We start from the raw sequence: 9,288 nt of genomic DNA, 5'->3' as shown, positions 1-9,288 counted from the left end.
ACTCCGTGGGCTTCTTCTGGTCCAAAAATAATCTCCATGAAATTTCGGGTCAATTGGACTCCGTTTGCTTTTCCTTTTCTGCGATACTCAAAAACAACGAAAAAACAGAAACTGGCACTGGGCTCTAGGTTAATAGGTTAGTCCCAAAAATCATATAAAACGGCATATAAATGCATATAAAACATGCTAGATGGATAATATAATAGCATGAAACAATAGAAATTTTATTGATACGTTGGAGACGTATCACCATCACTATTGGTCGCTGAAAGGTCATTGTTTTTCATTTGCGACCTTTTTGCAACATTAGTAAACAACTTAGAAAACATGTTTAAACAAAAAAAGACACTATGTCAAAATGAGAGTCTTTGATCTTAACAGCACAGAGCAATCACATACATTCTACTATTAGTAGTAAACCTTGAGTGCAATTGTAGATGTTCTGCTGGTTATACTTTATTAAACTGAGACAATTATTGTAGGTGAAAGCAATGCTCCTAGTATATCATCACCGTTAACATCAAACTATTCTGAATGTAACAGAGGAAGCACAGCCCAATCATGTGCAGTCAATTCATAATAGTAGGGAACAGATGATTATTAACAGGGTACAAATGTCACACAAGAAATGAAAAATTGATGAGCCAAATGATGATTAGTTAATTTAACTTGAAAGGAAGTCCACTGTTTCCCTACTCTATCTATACATGATTTCTTTTTCTGAAGCAAGCATCATCAAAGAGTACACTCACAGTCTGTCATGATTTGTCCGAAGAAATTTATTGCAGAAATATCATTTGGCATGCTCAATCATCCGACTTTAAGTAACTTGGTCAACTGCAACAGCTAGTTCTGAGCAATCAGTAGTAACCAGGTGCAAGGGACAAATGAATATGAGCTTGGTTAGGACTGAACAAATAATACAGGGGCATAATACCAATCCTACACACTTCACTTCTATGCTGGTAGGAATAGGATAGCAGTACAAGGTAACCCTGCAAGCTTTGCTTCAGAGAAGCAGCTAATCACTTTGGACTGACTGAAACTGTGCGTCAAACCCACTGAACAAATGTTCAGACGCAATGTCCCAAGCAGCAGCTCCATTCACCTGCAGCAAAACACAGCAAGAATAAGTTCAGAATATCAACTAACAGAACCGTACATCATGCAAGGACGGTCGATCTCCGGGCATCTGCAGAACCATCCTGGTCATGAGCCAATAGAGGCAGCCAATGATGTTCCTCCCCTTGTTGTTTGCTAGGATGCCGATATCGATGTATCGCATGGGAGAGTCAGTGTCACAGAAGGCAATGGTAGGGATGTTCCCCAGAGCAGACTCCTTGATGGGTTGCACATAACACACTAGATTAATGACTCCGTCATCAATATAGCTGCATCTAACGCACACTACTAGTATATCCTACTACTAGAGTAGTTTGGCATGGCAAAGAAATTCACCTGGTGGTCGGTCCTTGGGTCAGTGAGGATGAGCAGGCGGGGCTCGCTGAAGGAGCTCTGCATCTGGTTGGTGAAGGTACCAGGGGTGTGCATCCCGGCGATGGCGTTAGCGCCGGTGTGCTGCGCGAACTTGAGGGCGACGCGCTGGTCGTAGGGGCGGGCGGACTAGACGATGATGTCCTGGGGGTTCTCGATGGCCACGATGACCCTCGCCGCGAGCTAGAGCTTCTCTCACGTCTTGCCCAGATTGATGATGTAGATGCCTAGGAATCACAAACCAGAAAGAATGCATCACATTCCACAGTCCATCTCAAAGAAGTATAGAAGCATGAACACTTGCGACAACTACACCAGTGCTACCTCTTGAGCACTACGTTGGTTTTCCCTTGAAGAGGAAAGGGTGATGCAGCAAAGTAGCGTAAGTATTTCCCTCAGTTTTTGAGAACCAAGGTATCAATCCAGTAGGAGGCCACGCACGAGTCCCTCGCACCTACACAAACAAATAAATCCTCGCAACCAACGCGATAAGGGGTTTTCAATCCCTACACGGTCACTTACGAGAGTGAGATCTGATAGATATGATAAGATAATATTTTTGGTATTTTTATGATAAAGATGCAAAGTAAAGAAAGTAAAATAAAAATGGCGCCAGAAATAGCTTGTTGTCGGGAGATTAATATGATGGAAAATAGACCCGGGGGCCATAGGTTTCACTAGTGGCTTCTCTCGAGAGCATAAGTATTTACGGTGGGTGAACAAATTACTGTTGAGCAACTGACAGAATTGAGCAAAGTTATGAGAATATCTAGGTATGATCATGTATATAGGCATCACGTCCGAGACAAGTAGACCGACTCCTGCCTGCATCTACTACTATTACTCCACACATCGACCGCTATCCAGCATGCATCTAGAGTATTATGTTCATAAGAACAGAGTAACGCTTTAAGCAAGATGACATGATGTAGAGGGATAAACTCATGCAATATGATATCAACCCCATCTTGTTATCCTCGATGGCAACAATACAATACGTGCCTTGCTGCCCCTACTATCACTGGGAAAGGACACCGCAAGATTGAACCCAAAGCTAAGCACTTCTCCCATTGCAAGAAAGATCAATCTAGTAGGCCAAACCAAACTGATAATTTGAAGAGACTTGCAAAGATAACCAATCATACATAAAAGAATTCAGAGAAGATTCAAATATTGTTCATAGATAAACTTGATCATAAACCCACAATTCATCGGTCTCAACAAACACACCGAAAAAGAAGATTACATCAAATAGATCTCCACGAGAGAGGGGGAGAACATTGTATTGAGATCCAAAAATAGAGAAGAAGCCATCTAGCTAATAACTATGGACCCGAAGGTCTGAGGTAAACTACTCACACTTCATCGGAGGGGCTATGGTGTTGATGTAGAAGCCCTCCGTGATCGATGCCCCCTCCGGCGGAGCTCCGGAACAGGCCCCAAGATGGGATCTCACGGGTACAGAAGGTTGCGGCGGTGGAATTAGGTTTTTGGCTCCGTATCTGGTAGTTTGGGGTACGTAGGTATATATAGGAGGAAGAAGTACGTCGGTGGAGCAACAGGGGGCCCACGAGGGTGGAGGGCGCGCCTGGGGGGGTAGGCGCGCCCTCCTACCTCATGGCCTCCTGTTTGATGTCTTGACGTAGGGTCCAAGTCCTCTGGATCACGTTCATTCCGAAAATCACGTTCCCGAAGGTTTCATTCCGTTTGGACTCTGTTTGATATTCTTTTTGTGCGAAACTCTGAAATAGGCAAAAAAACAGCAATTCTGGGCTGGGCCTCCGGTTAATAGGTTAGTCCCAAAAATAATATAAAAGTGTATAATAAAGCCCAATAATGTCCAAAACAAAATATAATATAGCATGGAACAATAAAAAATTATAGATACGTTGGAGACGTATCAAGCATCCCAAGCTTAATTCCTGCTCGTCCTCGAGTAGGTAAATGATAAAAACAGAATTTTTGATGTGGAATGCTACTTGGCATAATTTCAATGTAATTCTTCTTAATTGTGTTATGAATATTCATATCCGAAAGATTCAAAATAAAAGTTTAATATTGACATAAAAATAATAATACTTCAAGCATACTAACTAAGCAATTATGTCTTCTCAAAATAACATGGGCAAAGAAAGTTATCCCTACAAAATCATATAGTCTGGCTATGCTCTATCTTCACCACACAAAATATTTAAATCATGCACGACCCCGATGACAAGCCAAGAAATTGTTTCATACTTTTGACATTCTCAAACTTTTTCAATCTTCACGCAATACATGAGCGTGAGCCATGGACATAGCACTATAGGTGGAATAGAACGGTGGTTGTGGAGAAGACAAAAAGATGAAGATAGTATCACATCAACTAGGCGTATCAACGGGCTACGGAGATGCCCATTAATAGATATCAATGTGAGTGAGTAGGGATTGCCATGCAACGGATGCACTAGAGCTATAAGTATATGAAAGCTCAACAAAAGAAACTAAGTGGGTGTGCATCCAACTCGCTTGCTCACGAGGACCTAGGGCATTTTGAGGAAGCCCATCATTGGAATATACAAGCCAAGTTCTATAATGAAAAATTCCCACTAGTATATGAAAGTGATATCATAGGAGACTCTCTATCATGAAGATCATGGTGCTACTTTGAAGCACAAGTGTGGTAAAAGGATAGTAACATTGTCCCTTCTCTCTTTTTCTCTCATTTTTTTATTTGGGCCTTTTTTCTCTTTTTTGGCCTCTTTTCTCTTCTTCTTTTTTCGTCCGGAGTCTCATCCCGACTTGTGGGGGAATCATAGTCTCCATCATCCTTTCCTCACTTGGGACAATGTTCTAAAAATGATGATCATCACACTTTTATTTTCTTACAACTCAACAATTACAACTCAATACTTAGAACAAAATATGACTCTATATGAATGCCTCCGGCGGTGTGCCGGGATATGCAATGAATCAAGAGTGACATGTATGAAAGAATTATGAACGGTGGCTTTGCCACAAATACAATGTCAACTACATGATCATGCAAAGCAATATGACAATGATGGAGCGTGTCATAGTAAACAGAACGGTGGTAAGTTGCATGGCAATATATCTCGGAATGGCTATGGAAATTCCATGATAGGTAGGTATGGTGGCTGTTTTGAGGAAGGTATATGGTGGGTGTATGATACCGGCGAAAAGTGCGCGGCATTAGAGAGGCTAGCAATGGTGGAAGGAAGAAAAGTGTGTATAATCCATGGACTCAACATTAGTCATAAAGAACTCATATACTTATTGCAAAAATCTACAAGTTATCGAAGCAAAGTATTATGCGCATGCTCCTAGGGGGTAGATTGGTAGGAAAAGACCATCACTCGTCCCCGACCGCCACTCATAAGGAAGACAATCAATAAATAAATCATGCTCCGACTTCATCACATAACGGTTCACGATATGTGCATGCTACGGGAATCACAAACTTTAACACAAGTATTTCTCAAATTCAAAACTGCTCAACTAGCATGACTATAATATCACCATCTCCATATCTCAAAACAATTATCAAGCATCAAACTTCTCATAGTATTCAACACACTCATAAGAATTTTTCTTTTACTAATCTTGTATGCCTATTATTGTTAAAGCAAACTACCATGCTGTTTTGTAGGACTCTCAAAATAATCTAAGTGAAGCATGAGAGAACAATAGTTTCTATAAAACAAATCACCACCGTGCTCTAAAAGATATAAGTGAAGCACTAGAGCAAAAACTATATAACTCAAAAGATATAAGTGAAGCACATAGAGTATTCTAATAATTTCCGAATCATGTGTGTCTCTCTCAAAAGGTGTGTACAGCAAGGATGATTATGGTAAAGTAACAAATAAAGACTCAAATAATACAAGACGCTCCAAGCAAAACACATATCATGTGGTGAATAAAAATATAGCTCCAAGTAAAGTTACCGATGGAAGTAGACGAAAGAGGGGATGCCTTCCGGGGCATCCCCAAGCTTTGGCTTTTAGGTGTCCTTAGATTATCTTGGGGTGCCTTGGGCATCCCCAATCTTAGGCTCTTGCCACTCCTTGTTCCATAATCCATCAAATCTTTCACCCCAAACTTGAAAACTTCACAACACAAAACTCAGCAGAAAATCTCGTAAGCTCCGTTAGCGAAAGAAAACAAAAGACCACTTCAAGGTACTGTAATGCACTCATTCTTTATTTATATTGGTGTTAAACCTACTGTATTCCAACTTCTCTATGGTTTATAAACTATTTTACTAGCCATAGATTCATCAAAATAAGCAAACAACACACGAAAAACAGAATCTGTCGAAAACAGAACAGTCTGTAGTAATCTGTAACTAACGCAAACTTCTGGAACTCCAAAAATTCAGCCAAAATAGGACGACCCAGACAATTTGTTTATTGATCAGCAGCAATTGGAATCAATATTTTATCACGTTCTGGTGATTTTACAATTGTTTTCGTGAACAGAAAGTTTCTGGAATTTTCTGCAAGATCAAATAACTATCATCCAAGAAGATCCTATAGGTTAAACTTGACACAAACACTAATTAGAACATAAAAAGACATCTAACCAGAGGCTAGATCAAAGATTTATTCCTAAACAGAAGAAAAAAAGAAAAAATACTAAAAATAAAATTGGGTTGCCTCCCAACAAGCGCTATCGTTTAACGCCCCTAGCTAGGCATAATAGCAAGGATAGATCTAGGTATTGCCATCTTTGGTAGGCAATCCATAAGTGGCTCTCATAATAGATTCATAAGGTAATTTTATTTTCTTTCTAGGGAAGTGTTCCATGCCTTTCTTTAATGGAAATTGGAATCTAATATTCCCTTTCTTCATATCAATAATTGCACCAATCGTTCTAAGGAAAGGTCTACCAAGAATAATAGGACATGAAGGATTGCAATCTATGTCAAGAACAATAAAATCGGGCACATAGTTCCTATTTGCAACAATAAGAACATCATTAATTCTTCCCATAGGTTTCTTAATGGTGGAATCCGCAAGGTGCAAGTTCAAAGAGCAATCATCAAAATCACGGAAACCTAGCAAATCGCACAAAGTCTTTGGAATCATGGAAACACTAGCACCCAAATCACACAAAGCATAGCATTCATGATCTTTCATTTTAATTTTAATAGTAAGTTCCCATTCATCATAAAGTTTTCTAGGGATAGAAACTTCCAACTCAAGTTTTTCTTCATAAGATTGCATCAAAGCATCAACGATATGTTTGGTAAAAGCATTATTTTGGCTATAAGCATGAGGAGAATTTAGCACGGATTGCAACAAGGAAATACAATCTATCAAAGAGCAGCTATCATAATTAAATTCCTTCTTGCTACCTCTTGAGCACTGCTTTGGTTTTCCCTTGAAGAGGAAAGGGTGATGCAGCAAAGTAGCGTAAGTATTTCCCTCAGTTTTTGAGAACCAAGGTATCAATCCAGTAGGAGGCCACGCACGAGTCCCTCGCACCTACACAAACAAATAAATCCTCGCAACCAACGCGATAAGGGGTTGTCAATCCCTACACGGTCACTTACGAGAGTGAGATCTGATAGATATGATAAGATAATATTTTTGGTATTTTTATGATAAAGATGCAAAGTAAAGAAAGTAAAATAAAAACGGCGCCAGAAATAGCTTGTTGTCGGGAGATTAATATGATGGAAAATAGACCCGGGGGCCATAGGTTTCACTAGTGGCTTCTCTCGAGAGCATAAGTATTTATGGTGTCTGAACAAATTACTGTTGAGCAATTGACAGAATTGAGCATAGTTATGAGAATATCTAGGTATGATCATGTATATAGGCATCACGTCCGAGACAAGTAGACCGACTCCTGCCTGCATCTACTACTATTACTCCACACATCGACCGCTATCCAGCATGCATCTAGAGTATTAAGTTCATAAGAACAGAGTAACGCTTTAAGGAAGATGACATGATGTAGAGGGATAAACTCATGCAATATGATATAAACCCCATCTTGTTATCCTCGATGGCAACAATACAATACGTGCCTTGTTGCCCCTACTGTCACTAGGAAAGGACACCGTAAGATTGAACCCGAAGCTAAGCACTTCTCCCATTGCAAGAAAGATCAATCTAGTAGGCCAAACCAAACTGATAATTCGAAGAGACTTGCAAAGATAACCAATCATACATAAAAGAATTCAGAGAAGATTCAAATATTGTTCATAGATACATTTGATCATAAACCCATAATTCATCGGTCTCAACAAACACACCGCAAAAGAAGATTGCATCGAATAGATCTCCACAAGAGAGGGGGAGAACATTGTATTGAGATCCAAAAAGAGAGAAGAAGTCATCTAGCTAATAACTATGGACCCGAAGGTCTGAGGTAAACTACTCACACTTCATCGAAGGGGCTATGGTGTTGATGTAGAAGCCCTCCGTGATCGATGCCCCCTCCGGCGGAGCTCCGAAACAGGCCCCAAGATGGGATCTCACGGGTACAGAAGGTTGCGGCGGTGGAATTAGGTTTTTGGCTCCGTATCTGGTAGTTTGGGGGTACGTAGGTATCTATAGGAGGAAGAAGTACGTCGGTGGAGCAACATGGGGCCCACGAGGGTGGAGGGCGCGCCTAGGGGGGTAGGCGCGCCCCCCTACCTCGTGGCCTCCTGTTTGATGTCTTGACGTAGGGTCCAAGTCCTCTGGATCACGTTCGTTCCGAAAATCACGTTCCCGAAGGTTTCATTCCGTTTGGACTCCGTTTGATATTCTTTTTCTGCGAAACTCTGAAATAGGCAAAAAACAGCAATTCTGGGCTGGGCCTGCGGTTAATAGGTTAGTCCCAAAAATAATATAAAAGTGTATAATAAAGCCCAATAATGTCCAAAACAGAATATAATATAGCATGGAACAATCAAAAATTATAGATACGTTGGAGACGTATCAACCAGCAAGCATCATGATCCGCAACAGATCGACTCTGACCAGCACAGGTGCATGATGCCGAGGCAGTTCTACCATCCAACGGCAGATCGAGGGCGCACAGGTAAAGCTAGATCCATGAGGAGGACAAGCGCTTGGTAGGACAAGGGGGGTTGACCGTGGACGTACCGTCGGAGCGGCGCTTGTAGGCGTAGCGCTCCATCTGGAAGTCGCAGTTCTTGGTGCCGAGGTGGACGACGGCGGCGAGCATCATCTGTATGTCCTGCTCCTTCTGGGACAGCGCCCGCGGGGCCTCTCCAGCCGTTGCGGCCATGGCTGGTCGGATCTGGCCACGACATGAGGAGCTCGAGTCGGCCTAGGAAGAGAAGGAAGGGGCCGCCGGAGTTGAGGTTGGGGCAGAGTCGAGGTCGACCGCGGAGGGCGAGCTGCGCGGGGGAGTGGAAGGCGAGGGTGGGGCTGGAGGTGGAGGTGCACGCGGAGGCTGGAGGTGGAGGCCGCGCGGAGGCGAACAACGGTAGATCTGAGGGACGGCGGCGGCGGATCGGTGGCTTGGAGTCGGGCGCCGTCGGTGGCGGCGGCGAGGAGATGGGGGGAGGAGGAGTGCGATGGGAGGAGGGGGTCGAGGGTTTGGGTAGGTGGTTGCGGGTAGGGTTTTCTTTTTCATTTTCTTTTTTTTCTTTTCTGTAGATGGATGGATGGATGTGGGATGGAGAGACGGGTGGATGGATGGGCGCCATCTCATCGATCCGTGTGACTACGAATTCCACCAATGAGAATAGAGCACATATAATTGTGTTTCTTTTTTTGTTTTTCTTCTATTTTTTCACATGAAAAATTCAAAAAAATGATCTCATACTTT

General features: G+C 42.1%; 1 pseudogene; it reads right to left on the bottom strand.

Moving 5' to 3' along the window:
• Positions 1-1,021: 1,021 nt before the first annotated feature.
• On the bottom strand, positions 1,022-8,746 carry LOC109742328 (small ribosomal subunit protein uS2-like; annotated as a pseudogene).
• Positions 8,747-9,288: the final 542 nt, after the last annotated feature.

The sequence above is a fragment of the Aegilops tauschii genome, chromosome 6 (assembly GCF_002575655.3).
Source record: "Aegilops tauschii subsp. strangulata cultivar AL8/78 chromosome 6, Aet v6.0, whole genome shotgun sequence".
NCBI lineage: Eukaryota > Viridiplantae > Streptophyta > Magnoliopsida > Poales > Poaceae > Aegilops > Aegilops tauschii.
This window is presented reverse-complemented; position numbering and strand designations above follow the sequence as displayed.